This window comes from Physeter macrocephalus, unplaced genomic scaffold (genome assembly GCF_002837175.3).
Source record: "Physeter macrocephalus isolate SW-GA unplaced genomic scaffold, ASM283717v5 random_120, whole genome shotgun sequence".
NCBI classification, from domain to species: Eukaryota; Metazoa; Chordata; class Mammalia; order Artiodactyla; family Physeteridae; genus Physeter; species Physeter macrocephalus.
In genome coordinates, this window is record NW_021145405.1 from 24272 (window position 1) to 49533 (window position 25262).

The following is a 25262-nucleotide window of genomic DNA, read 5'->3' on the forward strand; positions in this document are numbered from 1 at the left end:
ATTTGGGGAGGACGTCATTTAACCCAATACAATAGGCGCTCAATAAATATTTGCTTTGTTCCCTGCTACATCCCAGAGCCTGGCACAAAGTAGGCATCCAGTAAATATCTACTAAACAAAAATGTGCCAGGCAGCCAGGCCCGAGGAGAATGGAGGCCTGGAAGCCAGCACTGGGGAAGGGGAGGGAGGATGGGACAGGACTTGAGGACAGAAGCAGCTCTGGGCTGTGAGGTTAAGCTGCTATGGAAACACCAGCTAGAATGAATGGTCCCACCTTGTGTTCTAGCTTCTGGCATGCTGTAAAAATCAGGGACCGGCCAAGCATTTGATGGCCACCTTCAGCAGGGGCTCAGGGCACAGAACAGATGCCCAGGACCCCAGCTCCGAACTAAGTCATGAGGTGAAGACGGGAAGTGGCATGGGTGAGCCTCACCCGGCCTGGCGCGCAGACGCCTGTATGGCCCACGTGCACAGGGGCAAAGGCAAAGTTCCTGCCCCGCCCTGGCTGCTCCCCACTACCAACCACGCTTTGCAGGCGCCTCCTGTGGGACGGGTGCCGGGACGCAGCAGCGAATAACAGACCCAAACTCCCCGCCCTCGCGGAGCCGGCATCCCACTGGGTGAGACGGGAGTAATTACAGGGTGGTGGACAGTGTCTGTGCTATGGAGAAAAACAGAAGCGTGAGGTGGGTAGGCAGGGGATGGGGGGTGAGGTGCAGTTTTAAAGCGGGTGGTCCGGGACGGCCTCATCGGAAGGCGTCTTATGCAAAGATGTGGAGGAGAGGAGAGAAGGAACGAGCAGATGTCTTGGAAGGGTGTTCCAGGCGGAGGGAACAGCAAGTGCAAAGGCCCTGAGGTGGGAGAGGAACAGCAGGGAGACCCGAATGGTGAGAGTGGAGGTCACATGGGGCTTTCACTCCAAGTGAGATGGGGAGGATGCCACGCCTCTGGGCAGGGGTGATTTGAAGGGTCTCCTATATCAAACCTGCCCCTGGCATCTCTGGGCTCAAGGAAACTTCAGCTGTGCCCCCTGTCAAGGAGCCACGGGTGCAGGCCTCTGTGCGTAAAAGGGCTGGCCCACCTGTAATCCTAACTCTATTAAAGAAGGAAGAGCAGCTTCCTTGCCCCTTACCTGGCAAAAGGGTCACTGGGCTCCCTAAGGAGGAGCCAGGACCCCAATCACAGCCTGTCCCTGGCCCTGCCCAAGGGGCGGTGGCCTGGAGTAGCTGTGAGGGTCACCATACTCAGAGCCAACTCAGGGTGCTGCCCACAGAGGTGCCACCTGCCCCCCGCAAGCTGGGACCAAGCTAAACAAACCCATGCCAATGGGGTCTCCGCACATTCTGGCCAATCAGGAAATTATTTGGGTATCTACAATGTGCAGGCACTGTTCCAAACACTGGAGCTACAGCAGTGAACCAGTCAGACAAAAAGGCTTGCCAATCAGAGCTGACATCCAGTGACAGGTCTGTCCCAACAGGGAAAGCTCCCAGCCAGGTGTTCACCGGGAGATGGATGGATGGAGGAGGAAGGAGAAATGGACAGGTGGATGGATGGACGGACGAAGGGAGAATGGATGGATGGAGGAGGAAGGAGAAATGGACGGGTGGATGGATGGACGGACCAAGGGAGAATGGATGGATGGAGGAGGAAGGAGAAATGGACGGGTGGATGGATGGACAGGCGAAGGGAGAATGGATGGATGGAGGAGGAAGGAGAAATGGACGGGTGGATGGATGGACGGACCAAGGGAGAATGGATGGACGGATGAAGGATTGATGCCAAGACGAATGAGAGATGGATGGATAAAGGAGAGATAAAGGGAAGGGAGAGGGAGGATGGACGGATGGATGGATGGATGGCTAATCAACCAAAGCCTATCAGTTTAACTGTTCCACTTCCCAGGGGTTTTCTGGTCTTACTTTTTTAACCAACCCCCAGAGCCAAGCGTGTCTTCATTCCACTAATATCCCCACACGTCAGGCTCCCTGCACGCCACCATGGGGGACGCAGATAAGCATCATCCTCCCCAGGAACCTCCCCATGGCCCAAGCCCATACACGTGCTCCCCAAGCCCCAGGCTGCTGGGCACAGAAACGCTGGGGAAAACTGCCTCTGGTCCCGAACTCCAGAAGCGCAAGGGGAGGGACTCAAGGCCCACCCTCCCCTGGGCACCGCTTCTCCGCCTCAAGCCATAGCCAGCAGCCCTCCCTCCTGGGGAAAAGGAGAAAAGAAAAGCCAGCCCACTCCAGCCTCAGAAACATCTCCCCTGTGGCCAGCGGGATTTACAGCCCCGGGTAACACGATCCATCACGCCACACGCATGCGCCAAGCAACAGCCAGAAAAACAACTTCCCGTGGGCCCAGACCGTGGCACAGACCCCAGATCTGCTCCCGCCGGGCAGTTTTCCAGGGACCTGCTTCCCCCTCCCCATCCAGCTCAGCCAGGCCCCAGCGACCAGCTCAGCACGAGGCGTTATAAAGAGGATTTCACAGAAAAACCCCAATTTCTGGCTTCTCTGAAAACCAGGGACTCTCACATATTGCCAGTGGGGACGTAAAATGGTGCAATCTCTGCGGAAACCAGTCTGGCAGCGCCTCACTAAGTTAAACACAGAGACACCATATGACCCACCGATTCCACTCCCAGGCATACAGCCCAAGAAATGAAAACAGGTGATGAGACAGAACGAACATGAATGTTCACAGCAGTACTATTCACAACAGCCAAAAAGTATCAATAGAAACAACCCAAATATCCATCAACTGATGAGTAGATAAACAGAATGTGGTCCATCCATTCACTGGAATATTATTTAGCCATAAAAAGGGGCATATAAACCATGAAAACATTATGCCAAGCCACATGTTGAAGGATGCCATTTATGTGCAAAGTCCAGAAGAGGCAAATCCTTTGGGTCAGATGCAGGCTGGTGGCTGCCAGCGGCTGGGGGAGGGGAGGATGGGGAGTGACAATTTAATGGTTATTAGGTTTCCCTTGGGGTGATGAACGTGTTTTAGCACGAGATAGTGATGATGGCGACACACCACTCACTCTACTAAATGCCCACGAACCGTACACTTTAATATGGTTCAAATGCGAAATCGTATGTGTATCTTCCCACAACAAAATCCCTTAGGGGCGTGACCGGCTGGAGGCGGGCAGGAGCTACCCACATGGGATGGACACACCCTCTCCTGGTCAGCTATGTTCGTTTCTATCCCCAGCCTGGCCAAGGGTACTCAAAGGTCAAGGGCTCAGTTCCCCTTTTCCGTCCGGCCTGGCTGGCTGGCTGGAGCTCTCACCTCCACCATCACTTCCCGAGAACCCTACCCCAACTCCAACTTGCCAGCCTGGGCTCCCACGAGCCTCTCTCTTCCTGCCGCTCCCGTGGGCCCAAAGCCATGCCTCACCACTGTCAGTTTACCCGCCGTCTCCCCGCCCCCAGACTGAGCTCCTGACCCACAGTTTGAGCCCCACCTGGTATCACGTGCATAGTAGGAGCCCCGGAGGCTGTGGGCTGTCACAGCCCCTCAGTCACTAAGGAAAGGTGGTACCCTCCAGCAGGCCACCCTAATCCTAGAGATGCACCCTCTCCACCGAGCCACCTCCTGCCCGTGCGTTGCTACGTGTGGAAAGTGGCCAAAGGGCTCCCTCGTGTAGAAAGTGACCAAATGGGTTCAAATCCCAAGTCTGCCACGATGCAGCTGTGTGACCTTGGGCACAGTCCCGACTTCTCTGGGCTTTATTGTCCCATCTGTAAAACTCTCTTCCAAGGGCCAGTGGAAAGAGGATTCATTGGGAGAAGATCTATGGGAAGTTCAACACCCATAAATGAGTCCCCAAAACAAGAGCTGTGGCTGTTACTACCCTGCGCTGCTCCAAAAACTGGGACGAGGGAGGGAGGCAGGCAAGGTAACAGCCACGATAGTGATGATGTTCCTGGCAGAGGTAGTTACCTTGACTATCCCCACTTTGCAGATGAGCCAACTGAGGCTGCGGGAGGTGAGCCGACCAAACGGTAGAGGGAGTCCCTAATTAGGAGGTGAGACCAGGGACACCCACACCTGAAAACAGAAAAAGCAGAGGGTGCTTCCCGGGGTGAGCAGGGCCTCGCAGTCTGGAAACAAGGAGAAGGGGGGGCTGCTCTTCCCAGCCCTGAGACCTTGTCTACACGACATCTCACTCATTACCCTCTTGTTACAGATGGGAAACTGAGGCCCAAAGAGGGTCAGCAGGCTGGTGCTGCATGGCCAGACTCTGTCCTCCTCAGCTGGATCGCTTGGCCCACGTGGTCCAGGCGTCTGAGGAGGTGGGCACAGTGGCCTGCGCTGAGCCCAGGGGCCACGCGGGGACAGGCTCCAGCTGCACCAGGACAGCCAGGTCCCGGGAGAGAAATGCCGCTGCAGTCTGGCTGGGAGGCCATGGGGGAGAGACCCCCAAATGCCACATCCTGCATCAAACCTTCCAGGGAAGGGACTTCCCTGGTGGTCCAGTAGTTAGGACTCTGCGCTTCCACTGCAGTGGGTACGGGTTTGATCCCTGGTCAGGGAACGAAGATCCTGCAAGCTGCACAGCTAGGCCATAAAAAAAAAAAAAAGAAGGAAAAAGAAAAACAAAACCTTCCAGGGAAAAACATGCCCCCAGCACCTGCCCCACCTCTTACCTCCCTGAAAAAGGATCCCCAGCCACTGGGAGAACCTCCGCCCACCCCCTGCCACTGATTCTGCTTCGAGAAGCCCTCCCAGGTCCCTCACACCCACCCCTTGCTACCGGCAGGTTCTACCTCATCCACAGGCACCCACTCACCGGAAGAACCTGATTTCCCTCTCCAAACATGATTGTCCCCATTCAGCAGATCAGGAAACCGAGGCTCAGAGAGGTGAACTCACTGCCCAAGGTCACACAGCCAGAAAGCAGCCAGGCGTCATTCTGACCCCCAAAACCGCCAGCCCAGGTCCCGCACACCCCACGCCCCCTCCCAAAGCAAGCAGGGATGCGGCGCTGGTTGGAGCTGTCAAGGAGGCCCGTTTCTGTTTCCAATTTAATTGGTACGTTTGTGTCCGCTGGGCTGCGGCCAGCTCAGCTGCCCGGCCCTGCTTCCCTGCCAGGGCAAGATCTGCTCAAAATCACTTCCTCTGCGACTCTTTTTGTTTTTTCCCCTTTTAATTTTAAAAGGAAGAGAGAGAGAGGTTGAGAGAGAAACCACAGCCCTGACAAACCTCCTGGCACACCAGGTCACCGGGTTCCGCACGAGAACCCTTGCCTTGCGACGCGACCTCCCTCTGGGGTATTTCACAAACATTAGGCAGGATTTTTCCTGGCTCTTCCTCATTAAGTTCTGGGCACCCCGGGAGGGACGTGGTTTCCATTAGACCCAGCTCCTCCATCTGGCCTTCCAAACGGCAATTTTCTCTGCAGAGGGAAGCGGGGTGGGGGACACAGAGAAGAGGCTGGTGTCTGGGCGGCGGCTGTGTGACCTGGGCACACCGATTAACGCCCTGCCCTGAGGCTGGGATCGGGGGTGCGCCTATGAAGGGGGTCCCCAGGAGGACCCTGGGATTCTAAAGGATGAGGGGCTGGGGTCCTGGGTCCGTCCACTTGGCTGCCTGGGTGGGACTGAACCAACAACCGAAGAGAAAAGAGGCCACGGAACCTAGCGCTTGACATTCTGCTAAGTGAAATAAGCCAGACACAAAAGGGCAAACCCTGTAGATTCTGCCCAAATGAGGTGCCCAGAGGAGTCAGTCACAGAAGACAAAAGGGTGGGTGCCAGGGCCTGGGGGAGGCATAGGGGGAGTTCGTGTTTAATGGGCACAGAGCTTCTGTTTTGCAAGATAAAAAAAGTTCTGGAGAGGATGGTGAGGATGGTTGCACAACCGTGTGAACGTACTAAACACCACTGAACTGTACATTTTAAAATGGTCGAGATGGTCAGCTTTCTGTTATGTGTGTTGTGCCACAGTTTAAAATTTTTTTCTTTAAATTTTGAACACACACACACACACACACACACACACCTCCTCCAGGGAGGACTCCCTGATTGCTAGCTAAGAGCACACAGCTGCTCTATGGTGGTTCCCACTGTCAGAGCAGCCCCCATGACAAAAGACAGTGTGGCCAAGGGTGCTGCCTAGCACTCAGCAGCCCCTCACAGCCAAGGGCTGAGTGGGACCACAGTCAAAGGCCGGTCTCAGCCCATCTCACCTCAGCACCCAATGGGCACAGGACACAACTGGGCCTGCAGACCGGCGCCTCCCTCACAGCTCTGGTCGCTCAGAAGTCTCCACTCACCAGCCGCCTCCAACCAGATGGCCTGGACCCAGGGAAGGGCTGACCAGAAACTCTCTGCCCCTTGAGATGGGCCCCTGGACCCTGAAACCCGAGGCCAGGCCCAAAGCAGCTCTCACAATGCCCGCTGGATTGCGGTCTCCGCCCCATGGCTCACAGCCAGTGCAGAGACCCTGAGAGTGAGGGCGGCAGCCCCTGGGTTCCCACCAACTCCCCTGCACCAACATCTGGCAAACGTGTCCACAGCTGTGCAGCTGCCGGAAACGCCTCCTCCACACACACAAGCCCTCAAGGACGGCTTTCCGAAGAATTTATGGGGTCATCCCTAATATTTCAGGGCAGATCTCTGGGGGACGTCCTCCGCCACATGTGAACAAGGACAAATGTTTCTGCTGCTAAGAATAGCTGCTCTAGGCTGGGAGCCCACCCACTCACCTACCACCCTCCCATGCATCCCTCCGTCCCGGACCCCCAGCAAACCACCAGTCTGGACCCCTGCAGGCCCACCTCCCCACAGGCCTGGCTGGGAGGCCCCTACTGCCACCCAGACGCCCAGGTCAAGGGAGAAAGGATCCACTTTGATCAGCTCTGTCCAAATGTGGACGCAACCAGGCCACTGAATTAGCCCGAGGGCATTCGTTGATGAGTGTCTGATGACGGAGGAGTGATCAGGAATCCAAAAGGTCCTCCAGCCCTGCAGCCAGGGGTTCCAGACAGCTAACTGGCTCCTGGGATTTGATTATCCGTTCAGGGAGGGAGGAGAATCAAAAAGGCTCCAGGGCGGAGGGTCCCAGGCCAGAAGTAGGGAGGCGGAAAGAGAAAGGAGGGCTGTGCACATCCACCAACCTGGCCTGCAATACCCTCAGGCCAGGCTGGGACCGTGACAAGGAGGGGCAGGTGGGGTTGCGTGTGTGTGTGTGTGTGTGTGTGTGTGTGTGTGTGTGAAAGGGCACAGGAAAGGGGTAGCCCAGGGGATCACAGCTTCCAGTTCTTTCAGGAGAAGAAAGTCTGATTTTGAGACATCCCTCAATCTGCAATTTTTATTTAAAAAACACTGACCCGGGGACTTCCCTGGCGGTCCAGTGGTTAAGACTTCGCCTTCCAATGCAGGGGGTGTGGGGTCGATCCCTGGTTGGGGAACTAAGATCCCGCATGCCGCGCAGCCAAGAAACAAAAACATAAAACAGAAGCAATATTGTAACAAATTCAATAAAGACTTTAAAAATGGTCCACATCAAAAAAAAAAAATCTTTAAAAAAGAAGCAAAAACACTGACTATAAACCCAATGCAATCAATCAGTCTGACATCCAAATCCAGCCCTCGCACTGCCAGGATGTGACCTGTGGCTCCTGACATGTGGTCAGCTGGGAGCCACAAGAGAGGGTCCAGCAGAGCCCGGGGAGCTTCAGGGAGGGCTTTGAGTGTCCGACCTGGGCAAAGGCTGGAGGCGGGGCCCGGGAGGCCCCTAATGAAAACAGGGAGTGGGAAGGGCTGGGCCACTTACCCATCAGTGACACCACCCTCACCCCAACAGGACACACACTGGCTGTGAAAGGGGGCGCTGGCTCATCTCCAACACATGGAGCTGTCCATGGCAAACCAAACCCCAGCGTCCTTGGGCCACCAACCCTCCTGCAGTCCTCACTCCTGGCCTTGGGGAAGGCTGACCCCGCCTCCCAGGTCTGGCCAATCAGCACCGGTCACAGCAGCACCAGCTGCAGTGATTGATTTGGGAGGGGCTTAACTCTCAAGCTGAGCTGATAAAAGTTCATTCCCAAGACTTGCTGGAATACCGGGAACAACAGGCTTACCTTCCACTGGGGCCGCTGAGCTGGGATGAGGCTGTGCTACCAGGGGCTGGTCAAGGAAAAGCACCTCATCACCCGAGCCCCTAGATCCAACCGTGCCTGAAGCTTACCTGAGCCTTTTGTGTTAAATACAGGAGAAGCAGGGAGTCTGACAATTGCAACCAAGAGACCTACGATAGCAACGCCCTAAAGCCCAACTTCTAAGCCCCATGAAATCTCCCCAGAATCAGATCTCCTCCACCCTCTGGTCTCCTCACCCGTACAGGTAGGGAGAGGTCTAAAGCCAGCCAGAAGGAGGCAAGGAGAACTGAGTTGGAGCCCGGGCCAGACTCAACGTAGGAGGAAGGAGCCTGGGACACGCCTGCCCTGTCTCTCACCCAGAAGAAGTGGCGTCTCCCAGCCCAGTCCTGAGCCGTCAGTGGCTCTAATGGGGATACAGCAGACAGCGGCTTTGCAGATAAAGGTGCCCCTCCTGGCTGACTCAGATCTGGGTCACTCCTCAGCCGCAGGCACACCCCACCCACACTGCCCTGTGCAGTAAATTTAGCCTCCAGCCTCAGTTTCTGGAGTAACACCCCGAGTGCACTTGTCTCCCTCTCTCTCCCGTGCTCGCGCTCTCGCTCTCTCTCTCTCTGAACATCTGCTACCCTGAACTGAACATGCTGATAAACAGAGGCCGGCTTGAGCAGGTCCCAGCAGCTCCAGCCAGGCCAGAAGGCAGGCACTGTCTGCAGCCAGGAGGCCAAGCGGGCTGCACCAACCTACCGGCGTGCCATGGGTCCCATTCCTACTGGGGCCTCAGTTCCCTGGGCTGTAAAACGGGCAGCTGCTCCTGGCCTGGAAGGTGGCCGAGGCTTGAACCAGAAGGTGGAGACCCTGACCCCACCCCCCGCAACCCCATAAATGCTAACTTCCACCATCCCTTTCCTCCCGGCCTCCATGCGGCCACAGACTTGCGCCGGCTCCCATTTCAAAGACAGAGAGACTGAGGGTCTGGGAGCGAAGAAGCCTGTCCAATGTCCCACAGATAGGAACGCGGCCAGGGAAAGATGAACAAACACGACTTCTAGCTCCCAGGTTCCAAGCAGTCACTACATTAGATCCAAGGTGAGCACCTCGCGCTCATGATCACAGCCAACCCCTAACACGCTGCTCGCTGGCATCAGTTCATCTGATCATCCCTGAGAGGCAAGACTGAGGCACAGAGAGGCTAAGTAACTTGTCTGAGGTCACACAGCAAGCAAGTGGCACAGCCTGGATGCAAACCCAGGTAAGCCCTCTCCAGCGAGCGTCCACCTCTTATCCAATGTGTGATGGGACCCCATCACTTCTGTGCCCCTGCCACCCTGCTCAGGCTGGGGGAGACCCATCTACCCTACCAGGCTCCAGGTGTCATACCCAACATCACTGCTCATGGGTCCAGGTCAAGTTTTGCCAGCTGGAGGCGACCACGGATCACTGCAGATGGGCTGCGGCCATCTCCATGTCTAACCAGCCAGCGCCCAAAGCTTGCCGCAAACCACCGACCCCAGGCCTCAGAAGGGAAGGCAGACAGCATCCTTGCCTCCACACCAGCCCCCGGCCCTTATCAGGACCTGGAATCCTCTTTGCCAAAGTCCTGCTGCCTTGTTTCCCATCCCCCCACAAGCCCAAACACAAGGTCCATGAAAGCAGGAACCACATCTGTTTTGTCCATCGCTGAGTCCCAGTATGCTGCACACAGCAGGCGCTCAATAAATGCTTGTTAAATCTACAGACACTCTAAGAGCAAAATTCCAGGCTCTGAGCTGAAGCTCAAAGACCACTTTGTAAACAGAGAAACTGAGGCCAAGACAGGATCTATGTAAAGCCAGATTTCAGAGTGTCATCTACACTGGGCCGACGTGTCCCAGAAACTGATCCACATCTACACTGCCTGCTCCGTTTTCAAGGTGGCCCAGGACTCTGATCCCTCCCTCCTGGGAGCTGCAGTGCCAGCCCATCCATTAGCCATGACTGGGACTCTGCAGGCCGTCACCACCACCGAGGGGCTGTGTGGGCTTCTCCAGGTAGCCTGCCCTCGCTGAGCCTTGGTGTATCCATTTCTCAAGAGCACCTGGCAAATGAGGCAGCTTGCTGGGGAAGGGCTGTAATCTGGGGCCTAGGTGAGCTGCCAGGCATGTGGGGAATGGGCATTCTGGGCTTGGGGAGGGGTCCAGCGTGGAACCAGGGAGCCTCCTGGTCCTGGGCCACATCCTTAGGGGCGGGAGGGGTAGCAGCAGGCAATGGGCGGGTTCCGGAATTTGTGGATTTGGCTTCTGAGTGAGGGAGGCGGGCTCCAGGCTCCTCAGATGGGGCTCCCGGCACCGCTGGGCACCCAACCACCTCACTTTGTCCTGGGCCCTCAGGCTTGGGTGGGGAAAGGCATCACGCAAACCCCTCCCAAGGAGAGCTCTCCCAACCTCCAAAGACTGGGCATCACCGGCGGTATTAGTTTCCCTAACAAATGATCACAATCCGGGTGGCTTAAAACCACTGAAATTTATTCTCTAACTGCTCTGGAGGCCAGAAGTCCGAGATCAAGGTGTCTGTAGAGCCACACCCTGCAAAGCCTCTAGGGAAGGATTCTTCCTGGCCTCTTCCAGCTCCTGGGGGCTCCAGGCATTCCTCGGCTTGTAGCCACAGCCCTCCAGTTTCCGCCCATCTTCACATGGCCGTCCCCCTGTGTGTCTTCTTCCTCTTTCTGTCTCTCATAAGGACACTGGTCACTGAATTTAGGGCTCACCCAGGTAACCCAGGATCACCTCATCTCAAGACACATCTATCTGCAAAGACCCTTTTTCCAAAGCAGGTCACATTTAGATGGGCTGGGTATTAACAGGTACACATGTGTTTTGGGGGCCTCCATTCACCCCACTACACTGGCCTCAGCTTTTTTCTGACTGCCCACCGACTGAGAGCTCACTCCCTGTTCGGCACGACGGCCAAGGCCCAGCACGATCCGCGTTAAGAAGATGAGAAGAACTGAGGCGCGGAGAGTTAAGCCCCATGGCCAGGGTTTGAACCCATTTTCCCTGAGCAGGGCACAAGGGCCTCCCTCCCGTTTAGAGGAAGCAAAAGGCTCTCACACCCACGCCTCCAGGAGCCGGCCCACCACTGATGACTCACTCGCACTGCAGAGGCCAAGAAGTGGTTCCGCACTGTTGGGGGGCGGGGAAGGTCACAAACCCCAGAGTCTCAGTTTGCTCCTGTGTCAAATGGGAGCAAATCCCACCTCCTGAAGGATGAAAGGGGGTCCTGGAAGGCGAGAGCCTCTGCCCCCTGATAATCGCCACCCCTGGTAATGCTCACACAGCTGCCCACCCAGCCTCCCACCTCAGCACAGAAAGGGCCATTATGACATCACAGCCCTGGAATTATGTTATTAGCCTGGGAAGGAGGTAGGACCCAGGCACAAAGGGCTCATTGTCATGTAAATCCACGACTGGGGGGGCTGCGTAGGAGGCAGCCCCTCCTGCCTTCCAGCTTCAGAGCTGCGCTGAGAAACCGACTCCCAGCCTTCCAGAAGAGTTCGGGCACCTCCAGGCCTCGGAGGCTCTCTCAGACTGGGAAGTGGGCCCTTTCCCAGGTCTGAGCCAGATCCCGGGAAAACAGCACCTGCTCTGAGGAGGGTACCCAACAGAACCTGGGTTCCAATCCTGCCTTCTCTACAGCTGTGCCACTGTCCTCTGAGACAGGGATGTCCAAAGGGACTCTGAGGGTGAAATAAAATCATCTCAAAGAGCTGAGCAGGGCTTCCCTGGTGGCGCAGTGGTTGCGCGTCCGCCTGCCGATGCAGGGGAACCGGGTTCGCGCCCCGGTCCGGGAGGATCCCGCGTGCCGCGGAGCGGCTGGGCCCGTGAGCCATGGCCGCTGAGCCTGCGCGTCCGGAGCCTGTGCCCCGCAACGGGAGAGGCCACAGCAGAGGGAGGCCCGCGTACCGCAAAAAAAAAAAAAAAAAAAAGAGCTGAGCAGCGCCCTACGCACAGAAACAACTGCACAGGAAACGCCACTACCTGTTTTTTTAAACTTTTTATTTTATATTGGAGTAGAGTTGATTAACAATGTGTTAGTTTCAGGTGTACAGCAAAGTGATTCAGTTACACATAAACATGTATCTGTTCTTTTTCAAATTCTTTTCCCAATTAGGTTATTACAGAGTATTGAGCAGGGTTCCCTGTGCTATACAGTAGGTCCTTGTGGGTTATCTATTTTAAATACAGCAGTGTGTACATGCACCACTACCTATTACGCCCCTGAGTACTGAGTGCCTGCAGCTGTGTGTCTTTGGGCAAGCTGCTTGCCCTCTCTGTGCCTCATCTGGAAAGGGTGGTTCAGGGCCCCCATCACAGGGGTGTTGGAAGGACTCAATATGCTAAGCTGTGCAGAATGCCCGCCCCACCTGGTCAGTCTTCAGCACATGAAGCAGATGCTGTCAGCACCCCTCCCCTGCACCCTGGACCCCTCGGGGCCCCCCCACCACTTTCCTTGCTCACCAGCCCCACTTCTCTGACTATCTAAGAGGTGCAGACTTTCTGGGGATGCTTGGTGGGTTCCTACAGGGCATTCCTGAGCAAGCATACAATTACTGCTTTTCCAAGGACTCTAGTTTTCCAAGAATGCCCCCAAATGCATTCTCAACCCCTGGGAGCAGAACGTCTGGGGTGCAGGGAGGTGAGCTCACCACGAATTCCAGCTCGAGGGGCCCGGGTCTCCCTAGCCGGAGCCCTCGCAGGTGTGCATATCTGTCCCCATTCACCTTGAGGGGATAGGCCCAGGTCCACAGCTTGTGGGGGACACTGAGTCAGGAACAACTGTTTGCTAAGCACCTACTATGTGCCCAGTGCCAGGGACACAGTGGTGACCAAGATGAACAAAATCCCACGTGGAGGGTTTGGGGGGACACGGCTGATGGACATATGTAAATCCCAGGTGATGACACTGGCAAGGTGGCAGGAGTGATGATGGGGAGATGGAGGCCTCTCTCAGGAGGTGACATTTGAGCAGAGGCTCAGTGAGAGGAAGCTGTGAAGATCTCATAGAACGGCGTCTCAAGAAGAGCACAGCAAGTACAAAGGTCCTGAGGCAGGACCATGATCGGGGCTTCTAAGAAACAGCAAAGAGGCTCGTGGAGCTGGAACTCCCCTAACCCCCCCACCCAACTCCCCGCCCCTCCAGGCTCTGTCCAGCAAAGCCAGAACCTGAGACGCTCAGCTGTGACTGATGTCCTCCCTGCCAACACAAGCCTCCGTCACTCCAACATGACGGTGGAACCCTCTCAGCAGCTCAGACCCCCGCCCCGGGTCCTACAGGCACCCACGTGTCTCCAGCCTGGGATGCTCTGAAAGCCTCCAGAATCCTGAGGCACAAAACGTGCCCTTCCTGGACCTCTTGGGATGCCCAAGGGCCCACGCTCAGTTACTAGCCGGCTATAAGGGGCACAACCATCTGCTGACCCTCTCCCAGGAGTCCCTGGAGAAAGCGTCTACCCTCGGAGCGGCTTTGGCCGGACAGAAATGCTCTTCTCACGCTGAGTGCCAACGGAGATAACCCAGCTCACTCTAGGGTCAGCTGGTTACACCCCAAAGGCCTTCTCACCACTGCTAGAGGCAGGATGGAGTCCGAGGGAAACCAGTACCTACCACAGGGAACAGCAGGAGGTACGGCTGCGCCCACAGGACAGAGCAAGGGGGTCAAAGCGCTCAGAGTAAAGGCGAGGTCAGCCGCCCCAGGAGTGAGCCCACAGAGCTGAGAACAAGTCCCACCTTGGGGCTGCAAAGACAGGCCTCAGAGGAGGTGACTGAGACGTGTGAGCTCTGGGTGGGCCCAGGAAGTGAGAGAAGGGGCCCAGAGTCTAGGCTTTCTGGCTTTCCCAGGTCATGAGCCCAGCGCCCCGTCCAGCTGACAAGTGGGGAGAGAAGAAGGAGGGGACCGAGGCTCAGAGAGGGCAAACAACCTCCCCAGGGTCACCCAGCCAAAGAACCTCCACACACAGGCTCTGGCTTGGGCTTTGAGTCCCAGCTCCGGCCCTTACAAACTGTGTGCCCTTGGGTGGGTCACCTGACCCGAGCCTCAGTGTCATCCTCTGAGAAGTGGGGCTCATACAGCACGTCTGTTCCCGTGGCTGATTTCGGTATGAAATGAGATAGTGCGGGGCAAACCACAGCCATCGCATCAGGGTTATAATAGTACCAATGACGGCACCCCTCCCCCCTCAGCACGTGCCAGCACCTCCCTAAGCACGTAGCATGATCAACACATCTAATCTTCGTGCCAACCCTGTGAGGTACCAAACGCTACCCCCCTTTTACAGATGAGGAAGACTGAGGCACTGCAGGGTTAAGCCACCTGCTGTAATTCACACAGCTACAAAGGAGCACACGGGGATCAAACCCAGGACAGCCAGGCCCCGGAGCCTGGGCTCTCTTTTTAGATCACTGCAGATTCACATGCAGCTGTAAGAAATAATACAGCTGGATCCTGTGGACCCTTTAGCCAGCTCCCCGCCATGGTATCATCCTTATAATAGCTGCAACCAGGGAACTGACATGGATGCAACTGGCCTTATTCAGATCTCGGGGGTTTACATGTGCTCACTTGTGAGTGTGTGTGAGTGTGTGTGTGTGTGTGTGTGTGTGTGTGTGTGTGTGTAGATCGATGCACTGTTATCTCAGTGTAGATTCGTGTGGCCACCACCAACGATGCAGGACAGTTCCACCGCAAGGGTCTCCTCCGCGACCTCTGGTCTGGGCCACCACGTGTGACTGTCTTTCTCAGTGGATGGGGGATCGAGCCCCCAAGACCCTCAGGGCAGGGCAGTGGTGGCAACAACACAGTTCTGTGGCTGGCCCAGGTGGGCACTGAGGGCTTGGGGGCAGCAAAGGGATATTCGTGGGATCCTCCGCTGCACAGGCCTTTCCCGAGGTCCCCAGGAGAGGCCTGAGGACAGTGGCACAGCAGGCAGCTGGCGTGGGCAGCCTGGACACCGGGGAATTCCCCACTGGCTCCTGCTGGCCTCAGAGGAGAGGCCCCGAGCCAGCCACTGGCCCAGCATCCGGTGTCACTTACAAACACAGGACAGTTGCCACCCTCGGCGGGAGAGCCAGCCCTGTGCACCCGGCCCCCAGCCAGGCCAGGCACTGTCGGGGTGCCTGGCCCAGGCTTGGTGAGGGACAGGGCAGAAATAGGCACGCACTGGGGAAGCCCCAGGGACCGCAGCCCAGGTCCAAATGCAGACCGAGGCTGGGGCTGGGGAGGGACCCTTCTCACCTCGCTGGGGTTTCACTTCTATGAAATGGGAGGGCTCTCAACAGGGAAGAAAAGAAAACCGATGGAGACCGAGATGTAACTAACTTAATGCAAGCTTGTGGTCTACACTGACGGAGCCTCCCCACGCCTGCCCGCCTGAGGCCCCCGCGGGTGTGTCTCGGCTTTCCCCAAGGCAATGCGTGGGCTGCTCTCCCTGAATGGACAGGAGAACTGAGGCTCCATGGGGCTCCATGACCTGTCCAAGGTCACCCTGTCTGTGAGGGGTGGGGCAGGGGCCATTCATTAGCCCCCTTACGGCATTCAACAACTTAGGGGTGGAGACGGATGAAGTATCCATTTGCCAGATGGGGAAACCAAGGCTCAGAGCTGTGAAGTGACTTGTTCAAGGTCACACAGCCGGGGATGTGAACCCAGGCAGTCTGGCCACAGAGCGAACCAGGAGGTTGTATCCCTCCCCCCACGTCACCCTCACGCCTGTGCGGCCCCTATTACTGCCCCATTTGACAGGCAAGGAAACTGAGGTTCGCACAGGGGAGGCCCAATGTACAAAGGGACAGAACCAGGATTCAAACCCAGGTCCGTGGCAAGCAAGCCACGCCGTCTGGGAACCCAGCCCTCCCCGGCCTGTGCTCACACGCCCCACGAGACGTCCCGCGGCCTCCCAGCGGCCCCGGCGCACCCAGACCTCAGGACAAATCACTCCCTCATCCCCTCCGCTTGCAACTGAGGGCTCCTTGTGAGCTCGGGAAGCCCTTCCAACTTTCCAGTGTTTATCCCAGCTCCCCGCTGCCAGGTCCCCGGGCAAGCCTGGGCCAGTGGCGCTGATTTCAAACCAGACACGGGCACCCAGCCAAGAGCCACCGCGGTGGGAGCCGGGCGCCGGGGCGGCCACAGCGCCGCCTGCACCTGGCCCCCCTCCCCGCTCCACGGCCACCGAGGCACCCGCCCCCGAAATCCGCAGGCCCCCAACCCGCCCCCCGGGGCCAACAGCGATGAGCAGACGCCAGAAGCACCAGCTCCCCGGTCCTGCCCCTCCCCCGCAGGGACGCGCACGGTACGGGGGCTCCAGAAAAGCAGCACTGTGCCCCCCACGCATCACTCCCATCCTCCCGAGCCACCCGCCCGCCCAGCACCCTTCCTGGGGCTTCAGCAACTCTGATAAGGCGTCAGGAACCACTGTGCCCCAGCCATCGCCCGCCGGCCGGGGCAGAACCGGGGCGTCAGAGCGCAAGCCCGTCGGCCACCAGATGGGGTCCCCGGCGCAGGTCCCGGTCCTCCTGCGACCTGTGGCCCCCCCAGTCTCTGCCCCCTCTCCCCCCTCCGGGCGGCCGGGTCACACCGCATCTCCCTGCCCACTGCCAGGCCCGGAAACTTCTCTTACCCGAGCACATGACCGGCCTCTCGCTCACGTCAGCTCCAAACACAACTTGAAGGAACTCTCCCACAAAAACAGAAAAAACAAAAAGAAAAGAAAAAGAAAGAGAAGTAGAAGGTGCCAGCAAGTGGGTCAGCGGAGTCCACACACACACATTGTTCTGCTGGCTTCCAGAGGACACGCCGCGTCCAACCTCAAACCCATCCTTCCTCCAGGGCTGACCCGGGAGAGGGGCGGCCCCACCGAGCAGCCGTGCCGCCTTCCCGCGAGACTGCGGGCTCCCGCCCCGGCTGGGGGGGCCCTGCAGCCGGCCCGGCCCCGCGGGCCCCCGGCCCGATGCCCACCTTAGACGGAGTGGGCAGAGGTCCCCCAGGGACCACCCACGGGACCACCCGACCCACAGCGGAGAGAACGCGCGGCGTCGCGCCCCAGGATCCCTGCTTGCCTCCTGCCCCTCCGGGCCTATAAACACAGGGAATTACATAAGTCCACTCCTCTCGTCGGGAAGCCAAAAGTACGAGCTTTTTCTCCTAGCCTTGGCAGTAAGTAATAATTCCTCATCGCCATGGTAACCCTGGCGGGCTTCCAGCCGACACTCCGGGAGCTGAAACACGGGGAGGCCTTTTTATAGCTCGGTAGAAAAACCTCACTGTTCACCGCTCGCGGGCGAAAGCGAGCTCCAGGCCAGCGTCTCCTCCTTAACCCGTCTCCTCCCAGCCGGACCGTCCACCCAGAGGGCAGCATGGCCGGCGTGAACCGAAGCCGCTGCCCCCGTCCCTTCCCGGCCCTCCAGTCTCCAGGGTGACATGGCCACTGGGCAGGCTCAGTCTTTAAAATATTTCTGTCCTTGTCATCTCAGGAAAAGCAAACATGACCCCCTCGCGTTGGTATTCTGAACCGGGGTCGTAACAGTGACAGGCCCAGAGGGTGAAAAAAGACACTGTCACGAGCACGCACGCACGCACGCAGTCCAAAAGGGACGGCTTGGTGGTCAGCCAGGCGTCTGAACCTTGGCTGCAACTGGCTGTGTGACTCAGAGACAGGTCTGAGCTTCCCTGGGTGTCAGTTTCCCATCTGCAGCCGGGCAGGCTCTGCTCTGCTTCCCCAGAGCTCTGAGCAGCAGGCATGAGGTGTCAGGGGAAGCCCCAGAGGGACCTCCAGATTCGCTCCCCTGCCCCCAGCAACCAGGAGTTGGGCCCAATGCTGTTTGCCTGAGGGGTCATCCTGAGTGATGCCAAGGGGTCCCACGAGGTACAGACGCAGGGACAGGCAGCACAGAAAGGAGGCACAGCAACTGCAAAGGTCTGGAGGCCGGATCGAGCTTGGTGTGTTGCAAAAGCACAGAGAAAAATGGTGTGGCCGAGAGCAGTGGTGACGCGGGGAGAGCGTCAGAAGTCAAGGTCGGGGAGTGATGGGAGAGGAGTGGGGAAGGGACAGCATGAGAACTCTGGGCAAATCACGAAACTCCGTGGACTGGAGACCCTCCCAAGAATAATAATGACGACGGCAGCTAACGGTAACACGTACTGTGTGTCCAGCGCTGCGTAAGCACTTCACGTGTTAACCCATCTGTCCTCAGGACAGCACAACAAAAGGCAGGGGCACCCAATATACAAAGAAGGAAACAGGCCCAGAGAGGTTGAGTGGCTTGCCCAAGGTCACACAGCTGGAAAGTGGCTGAGCTGAGGTTTGAACCAGGCAAATCTGGCTTGCATCAACCCCGCCATTGGGTACAGTCAGCAGGGATTCATAGAGTGTTTGGGGCAGATCACATTTGTATGTGACAAAGGTCCTTGGCCACTGAACTGGCCGGGGGACTGGAATGGCCACTAGGTGACCTGTGAAGAGGCCCATGTGGAGGCCACATGTGTGCTGACTTTCATCAGCTCACCCTCCAGCCTCTCCCAAGAAAACACCCTCCAGCCTCTCCCAGAGTATCGTGGAAGAATTCTACAGATCTGCCTTCTTTTATAGGTGGGGAAAACGAGGCACAGAAAGACGTGAGCGACCAAAAGCTGTATTTTTAGCCCAAAGATCCCGCCCATCGACTTTCACCCCGACTGTCAGCAGACCATGAAACTCAGGAACGGGCCAAACCGGCGCCAGCAAAACACGGGCAGGCAGCGGAGCCCAAAGCAGCAGGGTCAGAACACACGGCTTCCTTTTGCTCTTTTCCGTTTCTTTTGCCACAGACCTGCACCCAGACTTTCTCAGAGGCTGGCCCTGGAATCAGGAGTAACACATCCACAGCCCCACCAGAGCTATTTATGCTTTGGGCAGGTTTGACGCTGGGCTGTGTCATTCCGGGGTCACTTTTTGTGTCTCTCTCCTCCAAGAAGCTGGGGAGCAAATGGTTTGCTGAGTGACTCTATGAAGACGGCAAATCATCACAAACCAGAAACAGCCCCTGGCAGCCCCCTCTAGGCAGAGCCAGTCACCAAAACCAAGTTTACATTCAGAATAAGTTAGCGTGTGGTCGTCTGCTTAGCAAAAGAAGGCCTCATCCCCCAAGCCTCTGATGGAGAGCATCCCTCGGTGCTCTGAAAAAAACCAAGATTCACCAACATGTACTTCTAGGAACCTGTCTTCCGGCAAAGCTTTGGACGGTGGAAAAGATAAGTGAAGACGTTACAGGATACACTGTGATGGGGGCCACAGAAGCATGGGGTCCCCAAAAAGAGGCAGGAGGGGTCCCTAGACCAAGTGGCCCTGGGTAAGACCCCCCAGCCTCTGCAGACATCAGTCTGCTCAGCTCTGAAATGGGGCACACCTGCCTGTTGTCTCTGTCAGGGTTAAGAGAAACTACACCTCTGGGGCGGTTCAAGGGACCAGAGGAGACCCACAGCCACGGTTCCTTCTCAGCAACCAGCTCCAAGTGGAAGGGATCCCCATTCGCTCCCTCCCCACGTGGCTGCTTCCTGACCCGGCCAGTCTCCAAGATAAGGTTGGAAGCAGGGGGGCTTCCCTGGTGGCGCAGTGGTTAAGAATCCACCTGCCAATGCAGAGGACACAGGTTCGAGCCCTGGTCCGGGAAGATCCCACATGCCCCGGAGCAACTAAGCCCGTGCGCCACAACTACTGAGCCCGCGTGCTGCAACTACTGAGGCCCGTGCGCCTAGAGCCTGTGAAGCCCGCGCACTGAAGCGAAGAGTAGCCGCCGCTCGCTGCAACTAGAGAAAGCCCGCGCGCAGCAACCAAGACCCAACGCAGCCAAAGTTTAATTAATTAATTAATTTTTTTAAAAAAGGTTGGGACCAGGGTGGGGGCTGGGGGATGAGAAAGAGAGAACGAGCTAGAAACGTCCAGCTGTGTTTTTACCTCTTCCTCTCCTTTACTGAACCCCAGTGCTCCCAGATTTGGGCAGGTGACTACCCCCTCCCTGGGCAGCCTAGGTTTCCTCATCTGAAAAGCCACTTACAAGATGACTTTGTGGATGTCCATCCGCACAATGAGAGATTCTTCAGCCATAAAAAGGAATGAAGTACCGATGCATACTACCACATGGACGAACCTCAAAAACATCATGCCAAGTGCAAGAGGTCAGACACAAAAGGTCACATTTTGTATGATCCCATTTATATGAAATGTCCAGAACAGGCAAATCCAAAGAGACAAAGCCAACTGGTGGCTGCCAGGGGCTACGAGGAGGCAGGATGGGCAGTGAGTGCTGTTGGGTTCAGAGTCCCCTTTTGGGGTGATGGAGATATTTTAGAAGTAGACAGAGGGGCTGGTTTACAGCATTGTTTTTTTTGTTTTTGTTTTTTGGGGTTTTTTTTGGTAGCACCATGCGCGTGGTATGCAGGATCTTAGTTCCCCGACCAGGGATTGAACCCGTGCCCCCTGAAGTGGAAGCGCAGAGTCTTAACCACTGGACCACCAGGGAAGTCCCTGTACAATGTCTGTTTATTTATTTATTTATTTATTTATTTATGGCTGTGTTGGGCGTTCATTGCTGCGCACGGGCTTCCCCTAGTTGCGGCGAGCGGGCAGTCCTCTTTATTGCGGTGCTCGGGCTTCACATTGCCGTAGCTTCTCTTGCTGTACAATGTCTGTCTGTTTATTTATTTATTTATTTATTTATTTATGGCTGTGTTGGGCGTTCATTGCTGCGCACGGGCTTCCCCTAGTTGCGGCGAGCGGGCAGTCCTCTTTATTGCGGTGCTCGGGCTTCACATTGCCGTAGCTTCTCTTGCTGCGGAGCACGGGCTCTAGGCGCGCGGGCTTCAGTAGTTGCAGCATGCGGGCTCAGCAGTTGTGGCGCACATGCAATCTTCCCGGACCAGGGCTCGAACCCGTGTCCCCTGCATTGGCAGGTGGAGTCTTAACCACTGCGCCACCAGGGAAGTCCCAACATTGTTTACATACTAAAAAAAACCCCAATGAATTGTGCACTTTCAAATGGTTAATTTTACGTGATGTGAATTTCGCCTCAATTCAAAATAAATAAAAAGGTGGTTTGGTTGAATGGACACCATTCCAGTCCGGTTTACTGATCTTCTGAAAGCCGTGTCCACCTTTAAGAGTCCCTGACCTCAGGCCTGGAGACATCAGACATTCAACAAACCTTTATGGAGTGCCAGCGATATGCACTGGGCACGAAGAATAGGCAGGAACAAGACGAAGATCCCCGCCCTCGCGGGGGTAACGTGGGGAAAGGTGAGGAAGTCAACCACAGATGAAGACGTGATGAAATTCAAGGAATGACAGCAGCTGTGGACTGGTGGTTTCTGAGGTGGTGACAGTTCAACAGTGGCCTGGATGGAGTAAGAGAGAGAGGTGTGGAAACTTCTCAGAGAATAGTATCCGAGCCGAGGAAACAGCCAGGGCAAAGGCCCTAAGGTAGGGCCGCATCGCACTTGGTGAGTTCCAGGAGCAGCCAGGTGCCAGCGCCGCGCGGCAGGGAAGGTCGGCCTATAGGGATCGCGTAGGCCTTCAGAGTCGGCAAACAGATCTTTAAGTGCGATTAAAATAAAACTCACAACTGCGTTAGTTTCCTAAGGCTGCTGAAACAAATTACTACAGACTGGACGGCTTGCAGCAAGAGCAGGGTGTTCTTTCACAGTGCGGGAGGCCAGCTGCCCCAAATCAAGGTGTCCGCAGAGCTGTGTTCCCCCCGAAGGCTCCTGGGGAGGCTCCCTCCTTGCATCTTCCAGCTCCTGGTGGTACCAGGCTTCCTTGGCTTGTGGCCGCATCACTCCCTTCTCTGCCTCCATCTTCACACGGCCCGCCCCTCAGTGTGTCTCCTCTCATAAGGACTTTTGTCATCAGATTTAGGGCCCACCCGAATCTAGGATGATCTCATCTTAGACCATTAACTTGATCACATCTGCAAAGACCCTTTGTCCCAATGAAGTCACATTCACACGTTCCAAGTGGATATTTCTTTGGGGGACCACAACTCAACCCACTGCCACAATCAAGACTCACAATTCAACAGCATCAAATGCCCGGAAACATCCCTCATCTCCACTCTCCTTTCCACACTGATTCCAGGGGACCAGGCTGCAAGCTGCAGGGGCAAATGCTTGAGCATCTTGAGGAAATCATCCATCCCCTCTCCCAGGAGGTCCCCTGCAGCTGGCCCTCTCCCGGCCTGAGCCAGACAAGAACAGACCCCAAAGAACCCAGACCCCCTTCCCTGAAAGACGTACCCATGAGCCACTCACAGGCAGCTGGCAGGAAAGGGGCCTCCCTGATGGACAGCCTTTGCCCCTGAACGGAGACTTCCCCAGACCAAATGCACTGCACTTCATTACTTATTCCAGGCACAAAAGCATCACAGTTAACCCCTTGGCCGTTCTGGCTAAAGGTAGTGAACTGTCCCCTAGGGCTGGTTTCCTGTGTGCTGTTTTTATTTTTTTATTTTTTAATTTTTATTTATTTATGGCTGCGTGCGGGCTCTCTCTAGTTGCGGCGAGCGGGGGCTGCTCTTCGTTGCGGTGCGTGGGCTTCTCATCGTGGTGGCTTCTCTTGTTGCGGAGCAAGGGCTCTAGGCGCGCGGGCTTCAGTAGTTGTGGCACGCGGGCTCAGCAGTTGTGGCTCACAGGCTCTAGAGCGCAGGCTCAGTAGCTGTGGCGCAGGGGCTTAGCTGCTCCGTGGCACGTGGGATCCTCCCAGACCAGGGCTCGAGCCCCTGTTCCCTGCATTGGCAGGAGGATTCTTAACCACTGCGCCACCAGGGAAGCCCCTGTTTTTATTTTAAAAAGGTGCCACTCCCACCCACAGCAGCTGTGAGCTGGCCGCGGGCAGGGCTAATTGCTCACATCGAAGTGCAGTGCCATCCTGCAGCCAAGGGCACAGAGCAACTGGCAACGATGGTTGGGGCAGGGGAACCCATGCCTGGGCAGCAGAGGAAGAAGGAGGTGTCCAGAAAAGCTCCTGGCCACCACCAGCCAGATGCCAGAACCCAAGCCAGGAAGAACAAATTACACCAGACCAGGGACACACACTCCCAATGTGCCAGGCACTGGGGAGAAGAGGTTTCACACCTGTGTGCTCCTTGATGCCTCACAACAATCCTATGGGGTGTTATCATCCCCATCTTACAGACGGGAAACGAAGGAACAGAGAGGTGAAGTGACTTGCCCGAGGGCACACAGCTAATAGTGGCAAAGTCAGGATTTGAACACGGTGGGTGTGATGCCCAAATCTACATCACTACCCACTAGGGTTTACTATCTCTCAGACACATTGAGCTCCTCTGGAGGGCTCTGGGAGAAATTCTGCAGCCTCAGGCCTCCACTTTTGGAAATGGTATCTCTCTGGAGGCATTAAACGTGAATCCTCAAGTCTTGGGACCATCTGTGACAGTCCCTGGACCGGTCTGCCCAGATCACAGAGGACAAAATATTTTGAGATGAAAGTCACAGCTAAGAACAGAGGCCACAGAATGATGACAGCCAGCTGTGGCCAACAGGGAAGCTCTTTCTGGCACACACAATGTTTTTTTTAAAACTAGGACATTGCTTATAAAATCCAGATTTCCAGCTTCTCTTGGAAAAAAATCAGAATATCCAGCATGCCAGTTAGCCACAATCCCCACCCCTCCCTTTTGCCTCATTCCTTTCCTTGACTGCATCTGAGTTTGGGACACTCCTTTCCCTCACCTTGGCCACCTCCCCGCAGTGTTGAAAATAGCTGAACAAGCACTGAAGGCTTCACTTGGCAAGGAAATGGCAAAGAGAAAGGAGTGCCATTCTTGGGGCTGCAGGTGACTCTCCCTCCCCCCTGGCTTGCTGTGTTGGTGGCATGAACCTGCCTGAGAAGAAGGCCCACACAGAAGGAAGCAGAGCTGCGACAGAGCCAGCTCTCCAAGGTGTGCTTTGAGCCCCTGGATCCAGCCATGCCTGAACTTGTCATACCCTGGACTTTGCCATTAGGAGTGCCCATCAATTCCTCCTTGTGGCCCAAACCTGAATGTGTCTCCACCACAACTCAGGAGTCCTAACTAATCACCCTCAGGTCTCGCCTCAATTGATACTTGTCCAAAGAAGCCTGTCCTGACAACAGGCAAATTTGAAACTTGTTACGCTCCAGTGATACAGCCTGAACTCTGTCCACATGACCCTTACTGTTTAACTTACCCTCTCCCTCTGGACACTAAACTCCTCAAAGGCACAAACCATGCCTGACTTCCATCACTCTGACCCCAGTGGCCTACAAATATCCAAAACGTTCCAAGTGCCCAATAAATGTAAATTAATTAACCAGCAAAAGAACAAGAGGGAGAAGCAAAAGCCATTAAACTTGATTTCTGCCTTAAATGTGGTAAAGGACCCAACTCCTGAGGTCTATAGAACAGCCTCAGATCCAGAGAACTACTCCTGCTGCCCCAGGCTCTCAACATTCCTGCAACATCACGACCCCAGGGCCTTTGCACATGCTGTTCCACCCCACCACCACCACCCCACCCCCCCCCCCCCGCACCTAGCTGGCTCATCCCTCTTCCTTGCACAGGTCTGGTTCCTTCTCATGGTCCAGGTCTCAGTTCAACTGCCACCTCCTCAGAGACCACCCTTGATTCCTCTACCTAAAACGAGCCCCCCAGAAAGCAGAGTTGCCCCACCCTGCGTTATTCTACAACCAGCATTTCCCCGCCTTGCAATAGCATGTTTGTTTATTGTACTGCCCATCTCCCCATCAGTCTGTGGGATCCACAAGGCAAGGCCCTGGTGTCTTGTTTGCTGTGTATCACACCCCACCCCACTCCCAGGAGGCCATGGGGACACCAGGCTGGCTGCAAGGAGGCAGGAAGCAGACCCTCATGTCCTGACCAGTCCTGCCCAGCCCAGAGCAGCTGCTGCATGCCTGAGGGCCCTATGTTACACGGGGAGGCTGGCCCACCGCCGGTGCAGCCCTGCCAAGGGATTCATTCTGGCTCCAGGCTCAGGGAGGGCTGCAGGTGGTGCCTGCACAGTCCCCATAATCAACAGCAGGTGCTGTGGAGTCAAGCTTCCTGGGTTCAAACCCCAGTTCTGCCAGCTGCCAGCTGTGTGACCT

At 56.3% G+C, this 25262-nt stretch overlaps 1 protein-coding gene across 5 annotated transcripts in view; it reads right to left on the minus strand.

The window, feature by feature from the left end:
• Window positions 1-25262, minus strand: part of LOC114484880 (nuclear receptor corepressor 2-like) — a 90369-nt gene that overhangs the window by 24098 nt on the left and 41009 nt on the right. The window contains exon 1 of one of the 5 annotated variants that reach the window (XM_055082421.1): window positions 21328-21347. The exons of 3 other annotated variants lie outside the window; for them this stretch is intronic. The gene's annotated coding sequence lies outside the window, so the exon portion shown is untranslated. Of the gene's footprint in view, window positions 1-16769; window positions 16977-21327; window positions 21348-25262 lie in introns of those variants that run through there. One more of the 5 variants, XM_028484077.2, reaches the window with a different exon arrangement.